Source organism: Myxocyprinus asiaticus, chromosome 9, assembly GCF_019703515.2.
Source record: "Myxocyprinus asiaticus isolate MX2 ecotype Aquarium Trade chromosome 9, UBuf_Myxa_2, whole genome shotgun sequence".
Classification (NCBI taxonomy): Eukaryota; Metazoa; Chordata; class Actinopteri; order Cypriniformes; family Catostomidae; genus Myxocyprinus; species Myxocyprinus asiaticus.
Window position 1 is genome coordinate 46,572,117 of NC_059352.1, and position 23,587 is coordinate 46,595,703.

The window sequence follows — 23,587 nt, forward strand, 5'->3', positions numbered from 1 at the left end:
TTAAAATAGAATATTAACTTTTTATGAGATGATCCACGAATGATTCATTTGTAGACAAATGGGCTGGAAGTCAAACTCAAAAGAAAGGGAGAAATTATAGCCTTGGTCATTTTCCTTGAGTTCTCGCTTTAAAAATATCCCTTCTAAGGTGGTACTAATGCATGATTCATGCAACTGTTGGAGTTTTAATCGCCATTAAGGGCATAATTTCTCCACTTCAGAGGTAACGCTTTTAATGACCCGATTATATATTATTTGAGCCACTGAATCGGGATGGCCTTCCTTTATATAGTTTTCTCTCTCTCTCTCTCCCTCTCCCTTTTTCACTCTCTCTTAGACGAATGGTGATAAATTATAATTTATTGTTTTAATGCATTTTGAGTCATTGTGATGAGTAACATGCAAATTTGCCAAGTCAAGCTTACATTTGCATGTGGACACATCATTTAGACATCATGTTATACCTAATTTTTCATCAGAATTTAAAGGAATAGTTCACACAAAAAGTAGTCCATGGGACTTGTGCATCATATTCAAAGTGTTCTAAAGCTGTACGATGAAAAACAAAGTGAAATAAAGTTATTTTACCATGACAATCTTGACGTCTGCCAGAGCTCTCTTTTGAGCATTCATGAGTGCATGAGTGAAGCGTGTTAATGCGTTCATGCGAGAACTTGCCCTGTTTTAACTTTAGCAACATTGTGAACGAACACTCAGGCACTCATTAACGCACATAGGAGAGCTACAGTATGGCAGAAGTCAAGATGTTTAACTGTACAAAATAACTTTAAATTTTGGGATTTTTATAACCAAAACTTATCATATCTTTTATACCACATCTGTGCTACTATGTGTGATTAAATTTGAAGGTTTATTTTTGTTGTTCGATGACTAATGGATCGCATGGATCTAATCTTTGGACACACATTACACAAAACGAATCAAACCAAACTTTTACTCTCAACACGCAGTGAAATGATCTCAGTGCTGAACTTCTTCACCTTTATACTACTTAATGCCTTGCGAGTGAATTTAAAAATGTATCAGCCAGTGGCTAACCACAGACATTTTTAGTCGCATAGTGCAAAATTTGGTTGCATATGCAAGTGACTTACTCACACTGTAGAGGGTTGGCAGCATAGAGTAAAAGATCAATCTTGGGATTTTAAGAATAAATATTGGGATCATTCAAATGAAAATTGCGATTAATCGTAAATAAATATTTGATCCTGTCCTATTAAAGAAGTTACAGTAAATGCCTTGCTGTTAAATACCTTACCATTTTATGTTGTTTAAAATAATTTTAATGTGTTTCGCTAAGGCGAAGGTGCTCTACATTAATCCGGATAAATTTGAAAATGGTGTTTTCATTTTCAAAATGCTCTCCTCCATTTTCAAACGTTTTCCAAAAGTTCCTCGTCCACACTGGAATGTACGAAAATGCATCCCTTACAGTGCATGTGAAAAACGTAAGTATGGCCCTGTGTCATTTCCATATATGGTCTGAAACACAATTGTCCTTGTTTTCCGCCACCGGACAGCAATTACGAGTAAAATTCCCTTTGCCTTTGAAGAAATGCAATGTGAAGGTCATACAAAGTAATATGTATCTTTAACAATAGCAGGCACAACAACAACACTGCTACAACATGGGCTGCCATCTTGATTATTTTGGGTTGAATGGACCAAATGACTGCATCACATGACAACAAATACATTATCGTTTTCAAATATCTGCATTTTCCCTGTCCAAGACAGTGTTTTTAAATGTAACTACTTTGGAGAGCATTTTCGAAAAGCTCAGTTTTCGCTGGACAAAAAATGCTGTCTCTGTGTGGACGGAAGGTCAAAACGTAGCGAAATTAATGCATTTTCAAACGAAAATGTATTAGTGTGGATGTGGCCTACGTTTTAAAAACCTTTGCATTGGCCTGCAGTGAATTCTCTGTACACATGGCTATGCTATCTCACATACACCTGTTTTCTGTCATTCTCTTAATCTCTGTAGAGATGAGGAAGAGGTTAGTGCAAAGTAAACATTGTCTTTCTCACACACACACAAACACACACACAATCCTGCTGTGGCTGGCTAATTTGCTTCCATGCACGATGGGAGATGGGACCCCGCTCACCTCTCAACAGCTTGGGGCCATTTTAATCTTCCAGCCTATAATATCTCTCTGCACTCCTCACCGTCCTGGCTGGTTGCCATCGGGAGATATGGGATACAGGTTGCCACTTCACCAAATCAGCTAGCAATCCCTCTTAGCCCCAGAGGCATGCGATCAGGCCACCTCTGCACCATGTGGGAATATATATGACAAAGAAATGAAAAGACTTCTCACTTTTAATATTTATTATTGTTGTTTTTCTTTCTTCTTTTTTAATGAAGCCTTGTTGTGTGGCTTGCCAACATCACTGGTGGAAAAACTTCAAGCAAAGCAAAAGCTCCCCAAAGTTAATCAATGCTCAACACCCCTTTGTTGGTCTCGCCGACAAATGGTAAGCACCACGAATGTTGCACCATAGAACCACAATGTAATTTTCATCTGTATATTCACTTCACCACAAACGTAACCACCAACCATAGAGGCGCTGACAACCATGCATTGTTTGATTTGGTATTTTGTTTTGATATTTCACTATGATGCACCGATGTGGGCCACCTGTTGAATTTGTTGTCATAAATTCTGTTTGCGTCTAATTGCACATCAGTCTTGATCTGCATTCAGCAAGTCTCACCAAGCCAGATGTTTTATCTGCACAAAGCCTGTTCCACATTGCAAGGTTGTTCTGGCCAAGAACCAGCCACTTAGACAGGATGAGACCTTCTAATCGACATAAAGTGACTAAACACAGTTGAGTTTGTTTTTACATGCAATTTAGGGGCTAAATAACCACCTCTTCAAGCTTCAAAAGAACACTAAAATATAATTCAAAAGTCTAATAAATTATTGTATGAGACTTGAATGAGAAGGTTTGGTGAGAAACAAACCTAAATCTAATGTATTATTTAGTAAAAATGTTCACTGACTGTTGATCTCCTGTGTGCGTTCATGATAGGGCACAAGAGCAACAGTTTATGCAGTTTTTTTTTTAAATCTAAAAACAGGTGCTCCACAGCAATAGCGACAACAGAACACAACACAGCCGCACACAAAACAGAGAACAGACAACAGAACTTACTAAACACATCTGAAGATTTTGTAGTCGAAGAATTGATGCATTTCTATGCCCAGCCTTATTTTTTATTTATTTATTTATTTTTACATTTTTGGACTGGTGCCAGTTCACAGTGGACATAGTTACCCATGCTATGCCAAAAATAGCAAACAAGCGATTGATTGAATGTACTGTCGCTCGTCACTGCTGGTTAGGACGAAAACTCTGAATACCATAGAAAATACACCGATCAGCCACAACAGTAAAACCACCTGCCTAATATTGTGTAGGCCCCACCCCCACCACCCCTCCGTGCTGCCAAAACAGCGCATACCCGCATCTCAGAATAGCATTCTTCTCAGCACAATTGTACCGAGCGGTTATCTGAGTTACCATAGACTTTGTCAGTTCGAACCAGTCTGGCCATTCTCTGTTGACCTCTCTCATTTCCGTCCACAGAACTGCCGCTCACTGGATTTTTTTATTTATTAATTTAGCACCATTCAGAGTAAAATCTAGAGAATGTTATGTGTGAAAATCCCAGGAGATCAGCAGTTACAGAAATACTCATACCAGCCCATCTGGCACCAACAATCATGCCATGGTCCAAATCACTGAGATCACATTTTTTGCCCCATTCTGAGGTTGATGTGAACATTAACTGAAGCTCCTGACCCGTATCTGAATTATTTTATGCACTGCACTTCTGCCACACAATTGGCTGATTAGATAATCATATGGATTTCTGTAACTGCTGATCTCCTGGTATTTTCACACACAACAGTCTCTAGAATTTACTCATAATGGTGCCAAAAACAAACAAACATAAAATATCTAGTGAGCGGCAGTTCTGTGGATGGAAACACCTTGTTGATGAGAGAGGTCAACAGGGAATGGCCAGACTGGTTCGAACTGACAAAGTCTATGGTAACTCAGATAACCGAGGGGGACCTGCACAATATTAGGCAGGTGGTTTTAATATTGTGGCTGGTCAGTGTATACCTTTTATCACATGTCAATTGCCATCAGTTAAGGACACGGTGTGGCACTGGCTGCCTGTAGCCTCCTCTATGTTTCTGTTTGATTTCCGAATACTCTGTTCTGTTGTCACTATTGCTGTGGAGGACCTGTTTTTGGATAAACAAAATGAGTTTTCGCTTGAACGCCCTAAGGTCGTGAGGGCGCTGTGTGTACTGTTGCTCTCGTGCCCTATCATGGACACGAACAGGAGATCGATGTTTTGTGAGCATTTTCACTAAATAATACATAACATTTTGGGTTGTTTCTCACCAAACCTTATTGTATACTTTTATAACAATCATGAGTCTCATACAATAATTTATTAGACTTCTGAATTATACTTTTGTGTTCTTTTGGAGCTTGAAGAGGTAGTAGTCACCATAAACTGCCATTGTATGACATCACTGAGCACAAACATTTTTCACATTTTCTCCCTTTGTTTAAGAAAAAGAAAGTTATATAAGGTTATAACAACACAAGGGTGAGTAAATAATGATTGAATTTTCATTTTTGGGAAAACTATCTCTTTAAAAATGGCTGAAATCATGTGTAGACTTGGTGATTTGAATTTCTGTCATCAAGGCAGTCTCATAAATGAGTTACTGTATCACTATAGCTATACTTTTTTTCATGTACTATGAAAACGTTACGGACCGAACAGTATCTCCTCAGTTCGGATGATTCCATCACAGGCTCTGCAATCTTCCGATATTATTGCATGGTTAACCACAATATGTTTTATTATACTTAGAAATATATTATTTTAATTTATTTTATACATTATTCTATGCTATCGATATTTTATATCCAGTAACGCAACCCCATTCCTAAACCAAACCTAAGTTTAGCCATAATAATTTTAGTTACATTAAACTAATAAAAATATAGATATTTTTTGAGCACATAACTCTACACTTACAGGGCCGTCGTTAGGGTGGTGCAACTTAAATGCACTTCGAGGGGGCCCCGTGGTGATCGCTCAGGATCTGACTGTTACAGGATTACATTTACGATCATTTTTATGGTGCATCTCTAATTTTTTAAGCCGCAATTCGGACATTATGAAAAAAACTCTCCTTGTGTCTCACAGCAAAGAAAATAAAAATTAAATGATAAAGCAAAGAGTAAATAATGACATGAAATAATATTAAAATTTAGCTTTGGTTGAAGTAATGGAGTGCTCCGAAATGAGTTGAATATGGCTCCAGAGTGATATTTCATATATGCAGGGTTGGGAGGGTTACTTTTCAGATATATTCCACTATAGATTACAGAATACATGCCAAAATAAAAGCTCAATTTAAATAAAAAATAAAAAAGTATGACAGAAATGTAATATTCAATGTTATACTACTACTACTACTACAACAACTAATAATAAAAATAAATCAATAGTAATTTTATTATGTTTAAGCAATATCTTACATCAGTGATGCTCTGTAGTGCAGCACTTTATTTGATAATATATTACTCCAATATATTTTAGATTGTGCTCTGAGGTTCTGAATAAATCACATCATTTGATAAAAATAAAACAATATCATGTTGCAAATTCATTTTTACTTTAATTTGATTGAAGTTTTAATTAATTAATTTATTTAAACACCATTTTGATGATAAAACTGAAATAAACTGTTGAAATGCAGTTCAGAAAAAAAAAAAAAACAGGTATCATATATCAGGTATCAAAAAAAAAACAAAGGATCGGTACTTGTACTCGGGCTAAAAAAAAAATGGTATCGGGACATCCCTACAAAATACACGTTAAAAATACATTTTTGATCTTGTTTTAAGGATTTTTTGATATTTTTGCAGAAAAATAATAATAATAAAAAATAAAATAGAAATTATTATCAAGAATAAGATTTGTGCCCTAATATCAAAGGTCTTACTAGAAAAAAATACAAAATAATTATAATAAAAATAAAATAATAATATTATGTTTATTTCCATTAAAAATGTCAAGGTGCATGTAAAATGGCAAGAAATAGCATTTTAGCTTAGCATAAAGTTAAATATTCACATGACAATTTACACAAGTTTTATTACTATTTCTGCTGCTCCAAACTAACTACTTTGTCTGCTCAACTGAATGTTACACATCTTAAGAAGGAGTTTCACTGCTGTTCAAATTCTTTTGTGGAATCGCAACATTTATATGGATAAACGTTTTCCAACTGAATATACTTAATATTAAATGGAACAAATGTCAATAAATTGCAAAGTAATCTCTTCAGTAATCAAAGTACTTATTGAATGTAACTGTGTTCTGATTACCAACGATGAACACATTTACTAATATTTTGTATTTTAAATACGTAAACCCGTTACATATATTCCGTTACTCCCCAACCCTGCCTATACAGAAAGTGACTTTCAAAAATAAACCTACCCTTACAAAAATGCACTATAAAAACTGTGACAACCAGCCCTGAACTTGGTGGCACTGAGATTTGGCAGGAAAATATGTAACCTCATGCAGCTAACTTCGTCCTTATATCATCAAAATCACTACTGTTCAGCTATATGCGAATGATCACCCCCTAAATCATATATTTTCCCCTGAAATACCTTAACTTAATGGCTTAACTTCACTTAGAAAGATTGGTTGCCATTAGATTTTAGGGCACAATATCATAAATTGAACATGTGTCATATATGAATTGTCCAAATGTTCAGGTAATCGTAAAAAAAATGCACTCCAATGCACTCACAGTGTTTTTTGCATGTTCTCCTATACAATCTGACCATTAATCTCCATGTTTTGTGCTCTCTGAACACCACTGTGACAGACTGTATTAGTATGTAATCCACCAGCCACAGAGGAGCATAAGCTTTAAGACCACTGACATTGGACCTATTGACATGTTCCTTTGCCCACAAATCAACCTGTTTGAAACCTCTTATTTCAATCCAAGAGTGAACTTCAGCTTTACTTTCACATGACGGATGAACTGATGGCTTCTTGGGTAACTTGTGCTGGAAACTTACTGCTGGCTGCGAATAGCAAGTCAGAAGCATTGTATGAGGATTTTGAGAAATTCATGTCATCGTTGGATAGACAGCACAATAATCTGTGTCATAACAGTTCACCACTTTCTCTCTGAAAAAACTAAAATTATGTGTCCCTTTTGCTTAAATTGCCATTGGCACAAATGCACTTTCTGCTTGTAAAGTCTGACAGATATCATCAATAATTTTGTCTCTTTGAATGAATCTTTTGGTAAAATTGTGGATGTCTTTGCCTCTGTCTTTCTGTGTTTGACTACAAAGAAAGGTGATTTTGTTTTTACAACTGGAAAGATATACTGTTGTTCTGAATTATTACATCATCAACTTGCTGGAGGGAAAAAAGACATAAAGAGAAAGAAAGAGAGAGGAGAAGGGAGGGAGGCAGCCTATATACTCTCACCTCAGGCAGCTATTTTTAGGGGCCCAAAACCGACTGCTGGAAGTCACAAAAGAAGGATACAGATGTCATTCCATTAGAGAGAAAAGCAGCCAAGAGGAGCCAAAGAACAGCTTTTTATTTATTATTTGTTTGTTCATATGCAGACTTCCTGTTCATGTTGCTGCTGGCGCCTAGCTCGAGTCTGTATTTGTAACCCGCTAGCATTTTTAGCATCGCTTATCTATCTGTTTTCAGCTTTTAATCTTTAATCTCTGCCATTTTTCAGCACACATCAGGTTTTTGACGCATTATTCTCTTATCGCGATTCAACTGCGTGTATTTTTCCACGTGCATCCACTTTCTATTTTTATCGTTATAAACTGTGTGCGTTTTACCGTACGCACCCATTTTCTCCTCTGTGTTACATGGATCATTGCATCGATCTCAAAGCACCTCTTATCAAGAACAACCATAACATCAAATAATTGTGTGAGGGATTCACATCGATCTCAAACTCTCGCCGCTCGGGAACAACCAACAACAACAAACAATTGCGGTAAGTCATGGTAACCGCTCATGTTATTGCTACCTGCATTACATGCCACATGTTTACTATAGCTTCAGTAAGGGATTTACATGTGATAAATGTAAGGAATTAGTCAGGATGATGGAGAAGATTAATGAGTTAGAGACACGCATCCGAACACTAGTGGAGGTCAGTGAGAAAGAGAACCCGGTAGATACTGTTTCAGATGTGGGTAGTATAGCGAGCAACACACACACTTTGGTTCCGGCTGTAGAGCCTCTGCAGTAGGGCATTTGGGTGACATCTCGGTGACGTACTCGCTCAGCAATGCGACACCACTCTCCCAATCCTGTTAGGGTTTCCAGTCGATTCTCCCCACTCAGTGATGCACCCACTGAGAATCATGTTGAAAGCACCTTGGTTATAGGAGATTCTATTGTAAGGAACATGGAAATAGAGATTCCAGCCACTATTGTTAAATTAATTTCGGGGGCTCGGGAGTCTGACATCAGATCAAATTTACAAGTGCTGGCTAATGCTAAATGTAGATTTTCTTAAATTGATATTCATGTCGGCACTAACAATGTCTGGCTTTGCCAGACGGAGATCACTAGAGATAATGTTAAAGAGGTGTGTGAACTTGCAAAAGTGATGTCAGACACTGTAATATGCTCTGGCCCCCTCCCTGCTTGTCGTGGTGACGGTAGATCAGTGTCACTGAATGGCTGGATGTTTGAGTGGTGTCCGGAAAATAGAATGGAACTTATAGACAATTGGAAGATTTTTGGGGTAGACCTGACCTGCTAAAGAGAGACGGACTCCATCCCTCCAGGGAAGGTGCTGCTCTCCTTTCTAGTAATTTGGATCATAGACTTAATAGTGATAGTATTTGACTAACTGGGGCCCAGGTCAGGAAGCAGACAAACTGGCTAATCCAAATGTCTGCTAGCTGCCTTGAGACATCACACAGGTCACATAAACTACAACACATAGAGACTGTATCACCTAGATATCATATAGAGACTGTGTCTGTTCCCCGAACTAACAAACACAAAACTCTCACTAAATTATTTAGAACAAATTTGATTAAGGTAAAAAAATAAAAAATAAAAATAAAAAAAAATAAACGTCATATATAGGTAGGGCTACTAAACATTAGATCTCTTTCAACCAAAGCACTAATTGTAAATGAAATTATTACAGATCATAGTTTGCATGTGCTCTGTTTGACTGAAACCTGGCTTAAACCGGATGAATATATTAGTTTAAATAAATCTACTCCCCTATGTTATTGTTATAAATATGAGCCTTGTCTGAAGGTTCGAGAAGGAGGTGTTGCTACAATTTACAGTGGAGATATTGGTGTTACTAAGACGACAGGATATAAGTCTTTTGAACTATTAATGCTTAATGTGACACCATCAGATACAAATAAAAAATCTCCGTATTCAATCTCTTGTCTTTTGCCCTTGCTACAGTATATAGATCACCTGGGCCGTTAAACCTGACCACTAAAGGTAGCTTCACTAATATTCTTCCAGATCTATCTCATATACTCAGTAAGCCACAAAGTCTAGAAGAACTTGATGTAATAACAGAAAATGTAAATACAGTCTTCTCTAGCACTCTTGATAATGTCGCCCCCCTTTGATTAAAGCAAATTAACAAAAAAAGCCCCACACCATGGTACTATGGTCACACTCATGCTCTCAAGAGAGCAGCTCGGAAAATGGAGCACAAGTGGAAGAATACAAAATTAGAGGTATTCTGCAGGTGCATGGAAGGATAGTGTCTGTAGCAACAGACAGGCACTAAAAGCTGCCAGTTCAGCATATTTTAGCAAACTCATAGAAAATAACCACAACAATCCTAGGTGTTTATTCAGTACTGTGGCTAAATTGATTAGGAATAAAGCCTCAACTGAACCAGGTATTCCGTCGCTGCACAATAGTAATGACTTCATGAATTTCTTTTCTAATAAAATTGAAATAATCAGAAATAAAATTGGAATTATGCAATCATCTGTTACAGTACATCAGAAAACAGTGTCTCATTATTTTCTTCATGAGTAGCTTCAATCCTTCGCTGTCATAGGTCATGAAGAGCTAACAAAAATGATCAAAACATCAAAAGCCACAGCATGTATGTTAGATCCAATACCAACAAGCTATTAAAAGAGGTATTCCCTGTAATCTCAGAACCTCTTCTTTTTTTCTTTTTTTTTTTTTTTCAATTTGGAATGCCCAATTCCCAATGTGCTTTTAAGTCCTTAGGGTCGCGTAGTGATTTGCCTCAGTCTGGATGGCAGAGGATGAATCCCAGTTGCCTCCATGTCTGAGACCATCAACCCATGCATCTTATCACGTGGCTTGTTGAGCGTGTTGCCACGGAGACATAGCGCGTGTGGAGGCTTCACGCCATCCACCACGGCAACCGAGCTCAACTCACCACGCTCCCCACTGAGAACAAACCACATTATAGTGATCACGAGGAGGTTACTCCATGTGACTCTACCCTCCCTAGCAACCGGGGCAATCTGGTTGCTTAGGAGACCTAGCTGGAGTCACTCAGCACGCCCTGGGATTCGAACTAGCGAACTCCAGGGGTGGTAGCCAGCATCTTTACCACTGAGCTACCCAGGCCCCCCAAAACCTCTTCTTAATATTATTAACTCGCTATCCTTAGGACATACTTAGGACAAACTTTAAAATGGCAGTTATCAAACAACTTAAGAAGCCACAGCTTGATCCAGGAGAATTGGCTAATAATAGACCAGTTTAAAATCTCCCATTTATGTCAGAAATACTAGAAAAGGTAGTGTCCTCCCAACTATGTTAATTTCTACAGATAAATGGTATATATGAACAATTTCAGTCAGTGCTTTTAGATCTTAGTGCTGCCTTCAACACCATAGATCACGACATTCTCTTGAATAGGCTTGAGAATCATGCTGGTATTTATGGACTTGCATTAGAATGGTTTAGGTTCTATTAAGCAGATCGCTAACATTTTGTATATGTAAAACGAGGAACTGTCAAATCAAACAAAAGTTAAGTATGGAGTGCCACAGTGATCAGTTTTAAGGCCTCTGCTTTTCTCCTTATATATGCTTCCCCTGGGAGATATCATTAGGAATCGTGGAATAAGTGTCCACTGTTATGCCAATGATACCCAACTTTGTATTTCTTTGAAACCTGATGAAATTTCACAATTCTCCAAATTAGCAGAGTGTATCAATGAAATCAAAGATTGGATGGCCAGAAATTTCCTTTTACTCAATTCTGACAAAACAGAGGTACTAATTATTGGACCAAAAACCTCTAAAAATAAGCAGCTAAAATATAATTTGACTCTTGATGGATGTACTGTTACATCGTCTTCTACAGCGAAGAACTTAGGTGTTATATTTGATACCAATCTGTCCTTTGAAAATCAAATTTCCAATGTTTGTAGAACAGCATACTTCCACCTCAGAAATATTAAGTTACGACAGATGCCATCTGTTGCTGATTCCGAAAAACGAATTAATGCAATCATGACCTCAAGACTAGATTATGTAATGCATTACTGGGAGGATGTCCAGCAAGTTCAATAAATAAACTTCAGTTGGTTCAAAATGCAGCAGCCAGAGTGCTGACTAGAACCAAGAAATATGATCATATTAGCCCCATTTTCCCTGTTAAATTTCGTAATAATTTTAACATTTTGTTAACTATGTACAAAGCTTTGAATGGTCTAGCTCCGCAGTACTAAAGTGACCTTCTACCACGCTATATTCCATCACGTTCATTATGATCGCAAAATTCTGGCCTGTTAATAGTTCCTAGAATATCAAAATCCACAAAAGGAGGTAGATCCTTTTCCAATGTGGCTCCTAAACTATGGAATATTCTCCCTACATGGTTCGGGACGCAGACACACTCACTGAGTTTAAGTCTAGACTAAAGACTCATCTATTTAGCCAGGCATACACATAATTTATCCATCAACTCACAATTAGGCTGCTTTAGTTAAGTCTGCCAGAACCAGAAACATTTATCATGATCCATAACTCTGAAAAAAATTGAATGGCATCTATTTTAATATTATTCTATTTGTATCCCTGTCTGAACCTCAGGATTCCTATCCCGAGGTCACCAGAACTGGCCAGATCCAGCTCCGTTCCTGCTTGGTGTCGGACTCCACTGCTACGTGTCTCTGAGTGATGACGACTAAATGCAGCCGGTGCCAACCAGACATCACTTCAGTCTATTATGATGGACTTCAGAGGATGAACTGATGCCAACTCCAACCATAAGACATGGGATACTTCATATGCCACTGCCTGAACCTTGGATTTAGGATAGACCTCAACGAAATGACCAGCCAGTTGATCTGCGATGCACCTCACTCATCTCTGCCTGCATCACCTTGGTCTAATGATGGACTACACTCCTGAAATGGAATACACAGTCTATCAATTAATAACCAACAAAAGACTTCATCAGCCAACGAACACAGGACAATGCATTTATGTAAACTTCTGTAGTTAATCCAGTATGGACTTCAAAGGCATTAGTCATTAATCTTACAGTTCATACAAAATCTTTGTTTAAACAATGGCCCTTAACACTAGCCAGAGGGGAACTGCCCCCCACAGTGAGCCTGGTTTCTCCCAAGGTTATTTTTATCCATTAACCAACATTTTATGGAGTTTTGTGTTCCTTGCCACAGTCGCCTTGCTCAATGGGATTCTAAATACAATTATCATTTAATTATTTATTTTTATACAAAATTTACAATCATATTTAATCAAACTACACAGTGAAGACTGTGACAAGGAAGAGGGCGTGGCCAGGCCGTGAGGATGGACGCTTGGCACTGAGTTACCCCAACCAGTGGGAGAAAGATAAAGAGGAACGGGAGATGCCAGTTCGAGAGAGAGAGTTGCACACAGCTCGCAAACGAGTGCAGTCTGCGTTGGGCCGGGAAGGTCAACAGTGTGAGCATCACACGGAGCTATGTGTGTGTGTCTGCCGGCGCGTGTGTGCTAGATATCATTTTGGATGTTGTGTCTGAGTGAACTACATGTAATTAAAGTCTACGTGAATTGTCCACCTGGTCTCCGCTTCCTCCATGGTAGGGAAGGCAGTGACGTCTGCCACACTGGTGCCGAAACCCGGGAAGGAGAAAGGATGCGCTGTCGTGGAGTCCTCACCGCTGCCATCCACCAGGAGGCAGAAGATCCGCTGCCGTCCACCAGGGGATGGAGGAGCGGCTGTCATCCACCAGGGGGCAGAGGAGCTGCTGTGGACTAGTTGAAAGTGTGTCCGGAGCCAGCGAGCCCGTCTCTCTCTGCTTTCTTCTCTCTCTCTCTCTCTCCCACCCTGCTCACCACAATGACTCCAAGACTTCATAGATATGACAGTTTAATTTGCTGTTAATGCATGATTTTCTGTAAAGCTGCTTTGAAACGATGTGTGTAGTGAAAAGTGCTATTCAAATAAAAATGACTTAAGGAGTAGCATTATAATCTGGGCAATAATACATACAAATAATAATAAAAAAAAACAAATATTCAGAAGATGTTTTGGTGCATTTGGAGTCATGCATTGCAGAAGCCATATTACAAGGTGTTCAATGAAGACATAGAAAAATATATAATTGTCTGCATTACATGCACACCATTAAGCTGATAACTACCGAAAATAATATATACATTTTGTTTAATCTGACAACGCAAGAAGCTGTGTTAACATGAGGCTTCTTTGTGTTATTCTCTGCTTTTGACAAAACGTATACAATAATTTGCATCACAATTGCAAGCATCAGATAATCTGGTAAGAACCCCGGTAAAGGTGTTTACATGCAACACAGAATTGAGGTAATGGGCAAAAATCTACGTGTGCCTATCATTTTTTGCCTAAACCATTTTTAATCTTACCCTGATAAAGGAAAACTAAAGGCGTTTACATGTCCACACACATTCTCTTATGCATTATGGATGTAAGATTATGCATATTGTATATTATAAATTAATTCTCGTATTGTATTGATTTGAAATTGTGTTGGTGGATTGATTTATCTCAACTGGAGTAAAAGTTGTATGTATTATAATAGCAAACTTGTGTGAATTGTTAAGAATTTGATGTCAGATGTTGCACAAAACCATTGAGTAGCTTGTTCTGCCATTTATTATCTTATCATGAAGGAAACAAGGAACATGGCTGCAGGGATTTGCGTAAGCCAGTGTGAACGAGCTTCTCTCATAATCTATAGTGAACTTGCCAAGGAGAGCTCCTTTCTGAGTAAAAATACGTACTGTTTAAAGTACAAAGCTGTCACTGGTGTAGTACCCTTGATTCGGTTACATATTTGTACCCTTAAGGAGACAAAAAGGTACTTTTTTTTTTTTTTTTTTGCTCCCAGAGGAACAAAACATAAATGTACCTTTAAAGGTACACATTTAAGGGTACAATTACTGTAAATACTCAACACAAGATGTACAAAAAAGGTAATCTTAAGGTTCCACCCCAGTGACAGGGGTGTCAAGCTTTTAAGTGGATAACAAGTCATGTAGACACATTTTATGATACTTTATTGTTGATTCTGAATCTTTTTTGAGGCTCCACTTACCATTTATTGCCACTACATGGAGAAAACACAACATGAGAAGTTTTGGAGAATGTCCGACATTCCCTGTCCTTTTGAGAATATTCTCCATTATCTTTGGGTTTTACAGAAGTAAGCATGTCATGCAGGTCTGAAATGACATGAGGATGAGTAAATGATGACAGAATTTTCACTGTTGGGTGAACAATGACTTTAAGCAAGACCCTAACTCAAGGTTTGGAAATTCAGAAGACATTTCTGTACTGCTTTCTTCCGCCAATAGATTCTCGCTGGAGTCTTCAAATGATTGCTGTGGATGTCAGGCATAACCTGTCCCTCCCCAAACTTCACACACGGCCTTCAATCTGTGAGCCCTGGCTCCCGCTCCTTTACCAAGTTGCTTCATTACGTTTTTATGAGGCTGCCTCTTGTCACTGATACTGACAGGGGGTCTGAGAAAGAAGCCGAATGAGAGGAACCAGTGATGAGGGAGGCAGTCACTCTCAGGTCCCCATCCAACCTCCAAACCATACCCTCCTCCTCTATCTCCATGTCCCTTATTGCCTAGTCCTGACAAGGGACCTGTAGTTGAGTTTGGGGCCCCTTGACACCCTGTGGCAGATGGGGAGACCATAACAGAGATCAGGGCCGAACCTGGAGGCGTGCGGTGCCGTCAAGGAAGACTGACATCCCAGAAGAAAGAAAATGTGAACGACAGAGTGTTTGAAAAAGGCAGCAGGCATCTACAGTGATGGGCCGTGCTCATTATAGTTACTTCCCACCCTTGATGGAGGCTCCAAGAGCCAAAGATATCAACCCCCGACCTTCAACTAGCTCTCTGTCTCTTCCACACTACATCCTAAGATGAGTTTTAACAACTTTTTCCAAGAGACCTCTGTGACGTGAGGTGGGTTCGAGTTTAAAGTGATCACCATATTAACATGTCTGTGGGAAATACTTCATGTCTTTTTCCTGCAAATTTCTCTATGATGTTTCAGTCATATGAGCTTGGCATGTCTGTAATATGTCTAATAGACAATGTTTCTCAGCCCCAGATGCTTCTAAGTGAGCAAATTGGCTAAGTGGAAAAACTTATCGGACTCTTATTTACTGAAATTGTAGGTTGCCGAGTTTCAAATTGAACATGACAAAAAACCTCAAATTAATGTCCACAGCTTTTAATGGAGTGGGCAACCCCATCTGCCATAGCATCATAACATCACCTACTCAGAGATATCAAAGGATAATAACACACATCTACTCAGCCAGTATATGTTTTAGCTTGTATAGCTAACTGATGGATTGAAAATGTATTGGTTTCTCTGGGAAACTTTTGTATACGCTGCTTGCAACCTTCTTAAAACTGAAGGATAGGGCAAAAAGAGGTTTTGTCACTCAGCATAGGTCAACCCTGCTGAAAACCTCCCAGGCTGACAAGTGTCAAAACCCCCACTAAAACCAACAATACAGACCAGCATAACCATCCTGGCCAGGCTGGAAAACAAGCTAAACATTTTTGGCTTGTTTAAGCCCTTTTTTATGCCTACTGAAACTGACTGATCTCGCATTGAAATCGGAAACAGTAGGTTAACTGTTCTTTAGCTAACTTTGGTCTGTGCTTACCAAAATTCAAAACACTAGCCAAAGTGGAAAGTGTTGTCGGGTGTATGTACATGTGTGGGCTCCATTTTCCTGGTGAAATGTCCACAGAGGGGTGCAAAAAGCTAGTTTTGGAGAAAGTTGCTTTAATCTGTATAGGATGTAATACAGTGAAAAGAAATTCATATTTTATAAACTGAAGCCCCCAACCCAACCTAACCCCCAAACCTAAACATAACCATCAGTAAAGAAAAAAATAATGTTAGAGGGAAAAAATGCAACCTCTGAATCGTGCTTATCACTGATTATGCGAATGCGATTACTTCCTGGTTTCAATGTAAGATACGACCCCAGATCTCCCACGCTGCTGGCGCAACATGCTTCCGGTCACACCACAAGGGACGGTAAACACACTTGAGTTGACGCAAATATGTCTGATGGGAGATGGTGCTTATAAGTGAGTCTGCATAATGTGTACGGTCCTAGGGTACTGGAACTCTTGGAAACAACATGCTGACTTCCCTTTTTGATCATGCTGACTGGAAAGACCAGCATGGTTGGTCAAAACTTTATTTTTACAGGAAAATGGTACAAACAGATGCCAAAGTACTCCTCATAAAATCAAAAAGCTGAAAACTCACCACATTTCCCAATTGGTGCCACTTGGCAAGATTTCCAAAGATAGATAATCATAAACCTCTAAAGCCAGATAATCTTGGCATTCTTCACTCTTACACTCAACATATAGTCAGCAGTGCTAATATTTCTGTATTTATCTCTGAAATACCAGATGCTGCTTTTGACTGATTTTAAAAAACTTCAGCTATTTCATGTATCTTCAAGAAAATTGAGCACATACCGAACTTAATTTTTTGAATTCTACAATGTTAGCAAATTAGCCACTTAATTCCAGCTCTTTGAAGGACATTTAAAAACTCTTTATTAAAACAAAAATGCATTATGTTTGTGTATATACAAGGAAAGCTGTGAAAATAAGTTCTCTGAAATGTGTCAGAGAAGCTCTCAAATCAAATATGGCCCCTCTAGACAATCACATCAGGTTTTATGTCAATGAGACTCATAAGAACTAAATAACTTCGATATCATTGATGCCAAACTTGACAACAATGCATCTAGATTTGCCATATTTGATTTGGAAGCAACAGCAGAGGGCACAATTTCTTGTGAATAATGGATTAAATTTCAATCTGTTCATCATATAAATCTAAAAATGGTTTGAAAGGCTTGGAATATAGTGCGTGATGGTGGACATATGGACTACTTTTAGTCATTTTTGGAGCTTAAAAGCACCCATGCCCATTTCATTTCAATATATGGAAAAGAGCAGCTAGTACAGTATATTCTTTAAAAATTCAACATTTGTTTTCCATAGAAGATAGAAAGTCATAGGGGTTTGGAATAATTTGAGAGTGAGTATATTATGACAGTAGTTTCATTTTGGGGAAACTATTTGAATTGATCTCTTACCTTGACAAAGTTGGACTTGCTAAATTGCCTGTTCAACTAACATTCAACTAGAAAGGGCAGCCCTAAAAAAAATATCCAAAAGATTAGTACCTAGCATTCAGACATAATGAGCTCTTTTAGATACAAATCAATAGTCAGTTTGAAAGCGAGAACCTGCTTCCAGGTAATCAACTGTAACCTTTGATTTGGTCCCCTAAGGAAACTAATAACTGTTTGCCTTTTGGCAAATAATATATATATATATATATATATATATATATATATATATATATATATATATATATATATATATATATATATATATATATGTCTAGCGTTAATACCAATCGATAATGAAGTGCTGTCGACGAGGAACGGAAACGCAAATTAGAAATTCAATAACTCTTAATGACATAACAAGCATGTTTTGTGCTGTACAAAAACATAAGATCAATCAGGAAATTTAGTCAAATGTATTTTAAGGACCTTAAATTTTACAAAGAAAAGTACTATGATGGTATCATATGGTAATGCCATGGTACTTTGATATATACCATGGTACTTCTTCATTACCATATTCAGATACCTTGGTATTTAGATGTTCTTCCAAAGTACCTAAAATAATATAATGGTGTTACCACGGTACATGCCCAAAACATTGTAGTACCATGTCAAAAACATCTTGGTAGTACATACCATGATACTTTTTGGTACTTGTATTGTTAGTGTCAGAAGCTATATGCATTGTACATAAGTTATTAGAAACACCAAACTATGTTTTCTCAAGTAGCACGTCCTCAGGGCCAGTGTTGATCATTGTTGAATTAATGCCGAATCATAGTGAAACTGAATACAATGCTGGGGGACAAAGAGGAACAAGACTACAAACTTTTCACTCTTCCAGCTTCTCTTTCATATAATATTTACTTTAAACTTCATTATAAGCTTACAGAAAACTGGTGCACCATTTTGGGGCAGCTGATAATTTGGGAACTGCTGGCAACCGTTGACTTTATGCAGATTTCGGAGTTCCAGAAGATGAAAACCCATACCCCACTTTCTGAAGATGCTCAGAACAGGCCTACTGGGACTCGTGTGTAGCAGATGGTGTACAGTTAAACACCCTGCTCTTATATGATTTCTAATGCACCGATCTCATGTCATCACCCCCCGGGCTCTTAAATTTGTGCTCTGGAACTACTCTCATTTCTGTATTAGTGTTTAAAGGACTGACATTGTCACAAAGGCCAGAATGCGGAACGTAGCAAATGTTAGTGCTTAATTTAGATATATCTCTGGGAATGTCAAATCAGTGTTTGTGTGAAACAAACAGGCAGGTAATTAAAAGCACTATCTGCTATGACTCTGAAAAGATGCTGGGCTGTTAACATAACTGTCTTTTGGTTGGTTTTTCTTTCATTCCACAGGATGAACCACATCATACAAATAATTAAATTGTATCTCCTATATAATTTAAGGTGACGTGTAATCTTTGCAATGTTATGATAATTCTATACTAGCTCAACATGCAGCATCAATTATTAAAAAAATTGCTCAAATGCTAAATATTTTCCTGTCTGGAAGTACAAAGAGAGAAAGAAATATATAGTTGCCCATGTATCCATTTAATTCAAACTAATAGCACAATGCTCTGAACTAAAATGTAGGAACTTCTCGAGGGTAATTAAAGGCAGCATTAGTGCTCTAGAACAGACAATTTCTCGATCAACCCGAAAGATACCGTTTTTAGTGTTATTTGGCCTAAAGAAGCAGATTTTTGATACCACTGATGTCAAATTTTTGTGCAGATTTGACACATTTTTCAAATATAATTTTGACCAACTATTTTGGAGATTATGGTCTTTCTCGTTCAAGTAGATAGGAGCTGTGCTTCCATACCCATTGCTTCGCCTGCGTTCAAAACAGGATAAATCAGTCTGCGAAGGGCACTCCGAAAGGAGAACAATCATGGCTGTCATGTTGTATGGTCGTTTCAAACTGAAGTGCTCAAAAATAACTGCTTCGAACGGTCATTTGAAAGCAGTGTTTCAGCAGGATTCAACTGATGGACACTTCACTCTACAATGGACCAGAACCAATTAACACATTCTGGTTCTGTAAACAAAAACAGGTGACAACCCTTTATCTCCTTTTATCTATGAAGGATTTAATTATTATTACATTTTAACCCCTGGCTTTCTGTTTTAATTTTGCTTTAAACTTGTTATTGTTTGTGTTATTTTTAAATTTGTTAGTGTATGTTCTAATAAAAAATGAGTTGAAATAAAAGTGTACAGTGGCATTTAATTTGTGTAATAATTGAACATAGGCTGTGCATTTGTTTACTGGTTAATTTTTTTATAAATAAACAGTCTTCCAGTTTTAAAGCAATGTTTGTTGTTGATTGCAATCTAAAAGTAGTTAAAAGAGAGGCAAAATCATTATAAATATTTCTGATTAGGTACAACTGATGTGCATTAGCGTCAGCCTTTGTGCAATGGAAATAGCAGTTCCTTAGACTTGGAAAGATGACTTTGAAGTGCTTTCCAAATTACCATTATTTTTGAGCCTGACACCCTTCAACATCCTAAGCTCTCACTCTGGAGGATAAACCCTTTTAATGGATTAGGGCATAGGGATGAGCACTTTGGAATGGAACGCACCCCTAGAAAATAAAATGGCTTCCCAGGGCATTACCAAGATGGCTGCAGAGTGAACTGGCTTGCCCTAAAGGGACTTTAGTTGGATGTTGAAAGAGTGTGTGAGAGAGTAATATTACAGTAGACTGACTGTCGTGAAATCACATTCATTAAATACATTCCACTGCAAGATTATCTGGAGACTGGAGTCCATTTAAAAGCTGTACACAGAAAGGAGGTTTTGAAGACTCTGTGATTATACTGTACGTCCCATTATAAACCCAGCTATATGTTCAGATTTGGATTTTGAACTATAATGTCTGATAATTATTATTTTTTTTTCAAGTAATTTAAATTCAAGGCTGTGCTTAGAATCAATATGGCATTTTTCTGATTTCAATCATTTTAGATGGTTTAAAGTCAATCGACGTTTGGTCACAAGATGTACAAGAACCAATCATTTTGGATGTCCACCAGGAATTGATTGGATCGTGAAAAGTGGGCGTAACATATTGTGTAGACAGGTGGTTGGAGGGGAGTTGTTAAAAAATAAGAGGTATTTGTGATATCAGCCTACAAGGATAGTCATTTCAGAGGAGAAGCAAGTTATTACATTTTGGTAAAAAGGAGGACAAACATTTTTATTCAGAATAACATACACCAATGAATTATGCAAAATAAGACCAGGAATGAGCATTAAGAAAGTAAATAAAGTCCATTTTTATTTCATGACTTTAAAGCAAATTCTGAAGGCTCACAGAAACAAATTATTTTTGCTATCCTCACTGTCGGAGAGTCCAGCCTTAAAGCTCTGTCTCTGCCTCACAGTTCTCTCCACTTATGACAGTAGTCACACTGTAGATTGAAATATCTTTACCTCTCTCCATATGACAAATTAAAATTCACTCAAGCATCAATTCTCTTATTATAATTGCCCTTAGGGAAATTAGCTTTTCAGGAGAGATGAAAAAAGAACATAAATTGAGTCTTAACCTCACGGATGCACTGACAGCAGTTGTTCTGTGGGTCTCGTCTGCCCCTGTTGAATTAGTGTACTGGGAAAGTAAAGCATAAATGTGTTGTTTACACAGAGCAGGGTCAAAGAACAACAGAGGGAAGCTGACATGCCCTCAGTGCTCTTAAGATTATACTGTTTGCTTAGACGAGAGCCGCAGTGAATTGAATATGTGCTATAATCAACACGGATATGAACGACCCTGCAGCCTAGAAGCATTTGCTAAAGAATCGGTTTCAAACATGGTATAATGACAGTTCAATCCATTTCTAACAGTGGGATATGCTATCTGCAGTAGGTTTGAAATGAATTGTAAGAAGAAACAATGTAATATATAAACTAAATAATTAAAGAGACTGTAACCTGATCTGTAAGGTGATACTACCAGGCTGATCAGCAAAAGATATTTGTACTCCTTTCACGCTTGAACTAGAGATAATTGGCTCTGTTTTTTTTCTCATATTTCTCAAATATTTAGTGTTCTTTGTTGCCTGGATCTTGATTCATCAAGAAATATCGATCACTACGGGCTACTCTACTATTTAACAAGAATAGCTAATGTTTAAAATAGCATAATGCCATAATATTATTACTGTTTCTGCAGTAAATAGTCTGCACACTGTGTGCACACTGTGCTTTTACAGTTTTCTGTATGCAAAGCACATACTTAACCTATTACATTTGGTAAAATGTGCATTATACATCAAAGCATACTATGTACAATATTGTATCCCACAACGTGCTCGACTTGTCCTTACATTTCCAATGTTACGAATGAATCAGAATTGCGGCTGGAATCTAAAACCTCTTTATTGACTCAGATCACATTTGAGTCACAACAGATGGAGTAGTCAAACACGCTCAGGCGCCTACCTGACAAGCTTCCGAGTTGGGAGAAGACATAAACTTTTAACATGGTGGAGGAGAGATCGCTTTCTGACTGTATGTCAAAATAAGAGTTCCCCAAGAAATATACAAGAACAAAATTGGTTCTCCATGTTTTCTTTCCGACAACAAAACACTTGACGCAGGTAATCACACTCTCAGGCTCTCTCTCACTCTCTCTCTCTCTCTCTCTCTCTCTCATACTCACACACACATCCTTTTTCCTCCAGCAACTTGTTAAAAACAGCCCAAGCTGTGGGTACTAGGTTTAAAGTGTGGTTTTCAAACTAGCAACAGAGGCAGTCCTTAGTTTTTCCCTACATATTTATTTACACTTACAATCATGCTGTATTGTCCATCTATCAGCACGAATGCTATTGCCTGTGGCACGAGGCCGGCAAATCACAGCCATGCTGATAGGGACAATACAGCATGATTGTAAGTGTGATATTGCTTTAAATATACACCAATGAGCCAAAACATTATGACCACTCAAAGGTGAAGAGAATAATGTTGATCATCTCCTAACAAGGCCACATGTTAAGGGTAGATTAGATGGTAAGTGAACAATCAGTTATCGTACTCATCATGTTAAATGCAGGAGAAATGGGCAGGAGTAAAGACCAGAGAAACTTTGTCATGGGCCAAATTTTTATGGCCAGATGACTGGATCAGAGCATCACTGAAATGGCAAGGTTTGTGCAGTGGTGAGTACCTACCGACAATGGTCCGAGGAGGAACAAACCACAAACCAGCGACAGGGTGTTGGGCACCCAAGGCTCATCGATGTGCAAAGGCAACAAAGGCCATCCCGTCTGGTCCAAACCAACAAAAGCTCTACTGTGGCACAAGCCACAGAACATTTTAATGACATTATGAGAGGAATGTGTCACCACACACAGTGCATCGCACCCTGCTGCGTATGAGGCTGCATAGTTGAAGAACAAGTCAGAGTGCCCACAATGACCCCTGTCCTCTGTCGAAAGCACCTAAAAATGGGCATGCGAGCATCGGAACTGGACCTTGGAGCAGTGGAAGAAGGTCGCCTGGTCCGATGAGTCCTGATTTATTTGACATTGTGTGGACGGCCGTGTATGTGCACCAGGATGCACTGTGGGAAGACGACAAGCTGGCTGAGGGAGTGTGATGGTCTGGAAAATGTTCTGCTGGGAAACCCTGGGTCCGGCCATTCATGTAGACGTCAATTTGAAACGTGCAACCTAACTAAACATCGTTGCAGGCCAGGTACACCCCTTCATGTCAATGATAGTCCCTGATGGCAGTGGCCAGAA